This window comes from Lactuca saligna, chromosome 4 (assembly GCF_052625555.1).
Source record: "Lactuca saligna cultivar CGN05327 chromosome 4, ASM5262555v1, whole genome shotgun sequence".
NCBI lineage: Eukaryota > Viridiplantae > Streptophyta > Magnoliopsida > Asterales > Asteraceae > Lactuca > Lactuca saligna.
In genome coordinates, this window is record NC_136420.1 from 258,725,865 (window position 1) to 258,732,723 (window position 6,859).

Here is a 6,859-nt window from a genome sequence, read left to right on the forward strand (position 1 = left end):
TTTCCACGGGCTCATCTAGAATAGTCCGTGGTCGCCATCTATACTCTGGTAGATGACTACATCGCCAAATTTCCACATTGCCGGTCAAGGTTAAGGTATCTCCTCTCATCTCACATCACCTATTTATCATTACCTAATTATCATCACCTAATTATCATCACCTGTTTCTCATTACCTAATTATCATCACCATTATATCCTCACCTTTCTCTTATCACATTCGTTCAACACACATCAACTATTTCATTTACCCATGTTCTACCCAACATATTTGTAGATATAAATTACATATATAGTTTAAATCATTTAACACCCATATAAAAACATCAAATCCAATCCCATCTCATATAGACAATTAATATATAACGCATAGCACGTATTTCATAGCTAATACTTTATATTTATGTGTTTAGAAGAGAGTAACCACACACTCATACATATAAACAACAATATATATACACATAACACGTATTTCGTATAAAATACTTCATAATTATGCGTTAGAAGAAAGTAACTACACACTCACTTGATTAGAAGATGATCGGACAAGAGTACGACTTGTAGAAGTAATATTCTTCGGTAGATCTGGAAGATCTTCACAAAAACCGGGCTCCTCGCGGGCAGAGTTTCGGCTCGGTAATCACACTTCTCAGGATCTTCGGGGCCTCAGGACTTGCTTCGGGGCTTGGGAATATTACCGGGGCTTCGGGGTACAAACGGCACGCAAAACGAGGAAAAAACTAGAGAGAATAAAGAGTTTGAACAAGAGAAAATGGCTGATTTCGAGTTCTATTTATAGGCTAAGGGTCTGGGATTACGTTGGGCGTAATCTCAAATTATGCAGGGCGTACTCGTGTTACGCTGGGTGTACTTTGACGTCATTGCGTGCGTCGACTGGTGGTACTCGAGTATTGGTCAGACAAGTTGCATCCGATTGAGTACGCTGGGCGTACTCAAATTACGCTGGGCGTAATTGACTCGTCGGAATTCTAAATTGCGTAACTTTTGCATACGAGCTCTGTTTTCGACATTCTTTATATCCACACGAAGGTGAGACTATGATCTACAACTTTCGTTTAGACTCTGTTGGCTAATTTTGACCTTATTTTTATTATTTATTTTTAGTAGGCCGGGACAGGAAAACTCCGTTATAAAATCATAACTTCTTCATCCGTCGTCCGTTTTCGCCTATCTTTTTATGTTTTTACTACAATTAATGAGATCTTCAATTCTCATTTAGATTGTTTCGGCTAAAAACCGCTTGGTCTCAAATCGAGCATTCGGGCTGCATACTGCTAAGTCGAAACTTCGAAAAATCATAACTTCCTCATACGAAGTCAGATTTGGGCGTTCTTTTTATGTACGCTCATGTTTTAATGTATTCTACAACTTTTATTTAGATTTATAAGGCTAAATATCGCTCTAACGTAAATTCACTTTTTACGTCGCGCTGTGTCGTGCCGGTTCTGTCGCGAAACTTCGACAGGTCATAACTTCTTCGTTATAATTCGGATTTCAACGTTCTTTATATGTACGGAAACCTTGTAACATATACTATAACTTAGTTAAGATTATTCATTCTAAATAATTTTTCATCAAAAATTGATTTTTGACGCCTATCGTCTCTAAATTGACTAGCCCAAATCTACGGGCGTTACAATTATCTCCCCCTTAGGATGATTACGTCCCGGAATCATCAACGAAATAGGATTCGTATACTGACTCCATAAGTTATCTCTCCATCCTAAGTAATAACCTTGATGCTCAATCTTGCATGTACTCTTCGTACTATGTTGGACTTTCAATCGAAATCTTAAAGTTACAAAAATAAATCCTTATTGTGGACTCCTTCTTCTTCTTAGGGTAAATACATTCATTTATCTATTTTAACTAACCGATGGGTCGAGTCCCGATGACCTCTTATCGCAGTCGGACTCAATTTAATATGACCACTAGGGTCGGAATAACCATCATCCCACTAGCCATTGCCGAAACAAGGGTAATGACAAACTTGAATAAAACGAAATCAATTACTAGCATCTTGGTAACCTTGCGACTTTTCCTGATCCAAGTGCGAGTCCTGTGCTTCTGGTAGTATAGATCTCTACTACCATTCACATCTACTCATACTCATTCCAAGTATTGTATCGCAGTTAAACAAGTCACCATACATAAATCATATAATCATTCAACACACCAAATAACAAAACCAGGGTTTATATTAATTTTTGAAACTATTACACAAAAGTTCAAGTTCACCCTATACTATGCCTCTAATAGGCTACATCATAAGTGTCACATACCAAAACCGATAACGACGGAATACGTTTCGGGGTGGATGACGTAGTGTACAGTATCATCGCAATTGTATAATAGTAAAAGCAAGAAACATACAACCATTTCATTTACATAATAAGTGTATTTACAAGTGTGTTTTGTAATATTTGACAAACACCAAAAGTAAACAAAAATAAGAGATGGGTCTTGCATGCTCCCTCTTCTCCCAAAAATGCTGCAGTTGTACCTGTCTATCTTTGACCTGAAGATACAAGTTATTTTAAAAAAAGAATATCAGCACAAAGCTGGTGAGTTCATAAGAGTTTAGTGTGAGTTCTTGTATAAAACGCATTAGAATCATTAGTATGAAAAACTAAAGTTTGAAATCATAAGTAGTGGTAAAACCTAGAAAATCCTATATTTTCCAGAACTATATAGTAAATGAAAATCTTTAAGAAGTATGTTGTTGCTATTTTTGAAAGCCATTTATCGTAGAAGTGTAATAGTGACTCACCATTAAGTAAGGCAATATAGTGAGTTATTCTTGGGGTACATAATAGTGGTGCAACATCCTTTAGTATTAGATACTTATTTACTTCGGGATATTACTTCATCTTTCTTTTAGTATTTTAGTGAGGTTATAGTATCTTTCTTGTATGTTACCAATAGTGTGAATAATAGCGGACCCTCATGACCTTCCCTGTCATGCATAGTGTAGTAGAGTAAAGGCATCCCTGGACCTGAGCAGCTCGGACTGAAGTTCTCAGTCGGGATGTAATAGCGTCTACCCCGTATAGATCTATACATATAGTGTCGTCTTCCTATCGGAAAACTTTGGGCGTAGTGTGTAGCGTATAGAGTATCTCGTGGTGGATTAATAAATCATCTCATGATTAGTACATTCTCTTGTATTATAGTGTAGTAGTCTTTTGTATAACTTGCATTGTATTCCCTTATTAGTGTATAGCTTCGTGATAGAGAGAATTGTGGTAGTGTAGAGTAGTAGTTACAACAAGAGATAGAGACCTTAACTATACCTATTATAGTTAAATTAGTGTATGTGGGTCTAGTCAGGTTAGTGATTTAGGCATCTAATGAAATAAGAAGTACTCATAATCCGTACTAATATACGAGATATATAACTAAGAAATCAATGACAGTCGGACGGATAACCACTACCCTAAGCCCACAATCAAATAAGAACAGGAAATAAGGTGAGCTATCGGTCCTAAGTCCTTCAAGTCTTACTTATACAAATATATTAGTATGGTTACATTTTTATAAGGAGTTTTATTAAACAAAAGTGTTGTACAAAAGAAACATCTAAAACTTTTTTGTTTATCCAAGATAGTTTTGAAAACCATTGATTTATTTATAAAGCATAATGATAAATCACATGTGATTTGAACTACAGGTAGTGAATCACATGTGATTAATTCTGTAATACGAAAAATTGTTTTGTATAACTTGTCATAAACATGTATATTCAACTTGTATCTCCCCCCCTAAAACATATAAAACATTTGAAAGGTTCATTAAAGGGGTATGAACTCACCTGAAATCGCGTAAATCTGGTGAATCGGGTAAATCGGGTAAATCGGGTAAGAGTGTCGGCTGAGCGTTTTGTTCCAAATAATGACTTGTACACCTTTAGGACCTTAATGTCATATGAAAATATTTGTTTTACAATAAATTAATCATTTTATGCTTTCCGTTTTAGTATTGAGGCATTCTAGCATCAATTCAGAGTTTTAGGGCCTAGAAGGGGTTCCCGGGAGTGGTTTAAGGCTAAAGAGGATTTACGGAAGGATCCATCAGCTCACTCCCTTGGAGTTTACGGCTTAGAGGCCACTCCTTGGGAGTTTATGGCCGTAAGCCCCCTAGGCTTGGCCGTAAGCTCATGTGGTCTTCCAAATTGCATGATTAAGGCCTTATTTCACTTCCTTACTTTAATGGTATGTGTCTTGGACCAATATGGAGGGATTAAACTCTTGTTTTGTGACATTTTGGGGATTTTACGGCCCAAGACTTCCATTAAATCCTTCAAGATGGATGTTTAAATGGTACAACATGTTCTCATTCACCTTAGGTAAATCCTAGAAGGCCCTATAATGAGTTTTGGGACAATTTGGCATGAAATTTGGGGAGTTTACGGCCCAAGAATATCCTTGGCCGTAAACTCTTCATTTGGCCTCAAAATGGGAAGTTTAATGGTACAACACACATCCAAAGGCCTTAGCTAAATTCCTTACATGCATTTGAGGGGTTTTGGGACTTGTTTGACACAAAAACATGGGTGTTTACGGCCCAAGCTTAGCCTTGGCCGTAAACTCCTCTTTTTGCCATCAAATGATGTTGTTTGATGCATTTAAGCCTTCCTTGTTGTCAAGTCTAAATTACCAAACACCCTAGATGAGTTTTTGGGACTTTAAACATGGGTTTTTGGGGTGTTTGAGGTGTTTACGGCCTAAGCACAAGCTTGGGCCGTAAACTCCTTTTTAAGCTTCAATTCTTTGTGTTTTAATGTCCAAAGTCTCCTAGGTTTATACCTTAATTAGTCCATAAGCTTAAAGGAAGGAAAAACAAGGTCTTTGGCATGATTTTGGGGGTTTACGGCCTAAGGGGCTTCTTAGGCCGTAAACTCCATTTTTTCCTTGTTTTCTATTATTTTGGACTCTAAATGCAGTAAAGTATGCTTAGATTAAGATAGGGAATGAATCCTTACGTTTGGAAGTCGGAAATTCGCGGATTTGGGGTCGATTTCGGGTCTAGAGAGAGAAAGTAGTGAGAGAGAGGTGAAAGTGTGGTAAAAGAGTTCAATTGTAGTGTTTAATCGTTTTTATATGTCTCGGGTATTGCACCCGATACACGGCTACCTGATGCTAAAGTTTAACGGTATTAAAACTTTTTACCCGGGTGAAGTGGTTGAAAAGTAATATAATTCTATTAAGTTAAAGGGGGTTGACATTTACAAGTTATAATTACTTATGATAATACCGGGACATATAATTAACTAGATATTTGTTTATTGACGACCCAAACAATACCGACAAATAATATATAGTGACGCATTTCGTTAGTGAAAATAGGGTTTATAATGGCAATATATTTGGGGTTGTCACATTATCCCCCCATTAAGGGAATTTCGTCCCGAAATTTTAGAATTCATACATATAAGAATTACAGTACTACTACGCGAAGAGATGGGGGTATTTGAGTTTCATTTGGTCTTCGCGTTCCCAAGTGAATTCCGGTCCTCGTTTGGCGTTCCACCGAACTTTCACAATTGGGATACGACTTTGCTTTGTTCGTTTTACTTCTCGATCCATAATCTCCGCGGGCTCTTCCACGAACTTGAGGCTCTCATTGACCTCAATCTCGTCAAGAGGAATTACGAGTGTCTCGTCTGACAGGCATTTCTTCAAGTTAGAGACGTGAAAGGTAGGGTGTATATTGCTTAGTTCGTGAGGTAGTTTGAGTTTATAAGCTACGAGGCCGATTCTGGCGAGAATCTCAAAAGGCCCTATGTACCTTGGGTTCAGTTTTCCACGCTTTCCAAAGCGTATCATGCCCTTCCAAGGTGAAACCTTCAACAGGACTCGGTCTCCTACCTGGAATTCCAAGGGTTTTCTTCGTTTGTCGGTGTAGCTTTTCTGTCGATCTCTCGCGGCTTTCAGTCGTTCACGTATCTGTACAATCTTCACGATCGTTTCTCGAATGATCTCCGGACCAGTGAGAGAGCTATCAGGAACTCTTCCTTTAGCTAGCTGAGTGTCACCCACCTCAGCGCAGCACAGAGGGGATCTACACTTACGGCCGTAGAGGGCTTCGAATGGGGCTGCCTTGATGCTCGTATGATAACTATTATTATAAGAAAATTCCACAAGAGGTAAGTGTGTGTCCCATGACTTACCAAAGTCAATCACACAAGCTCGCAGCATATCCTCTAAGGTTTGAATCGTCCTCTCACTCTGTCCATCGCTTTGCGGATGGTAGGCTGTACTCATGTCCAGCCTCGTCCCTAGTGCTTCTTGCAATGATTGCCAGAACCTAGAGGTGACTCTACTATCTCTGTCGGAGATAATAGATATTGGGACGCCGTGCAGTCGTACTATTTCTTTAAGGTATATTCTAGTGAGTTTCTCCATCTTGTCCGTTTCTTTAATGGGTAGGAAGTGTGCGGACTTGGTTAACCTGTCAACAATGACCCAAATGGTATCTAATCCACCCGCTGTCTTGGGAAGTTTGGTTATAAAGTCCATTGTGATCCGCTCCCACTTCCATTCTGGTATCTCAGGTTGTTGGAGAAGTCCTGATGGCTTTTGATATTCGACCTTGACCTTTGCGCAAGTAAGGCACTTACTCACAAAGGTGGCGATCTCCGCTTTCATGTTTGGCCACCAGTATAGCTTTTTGAGATCCAGATACATCTTATCTGAACCCGGGTGGATGGAGTAGCGAGTGTTATGTGCTTCCCTCATAACCAAATCTCTAAAACCTCCATGGCGTGGAGTCCAGATTCGGTCCATGAAGTAGTGGGCTCCGTCACCCTTGACCTCCAGATTTTTATCCATTCTGTGCAG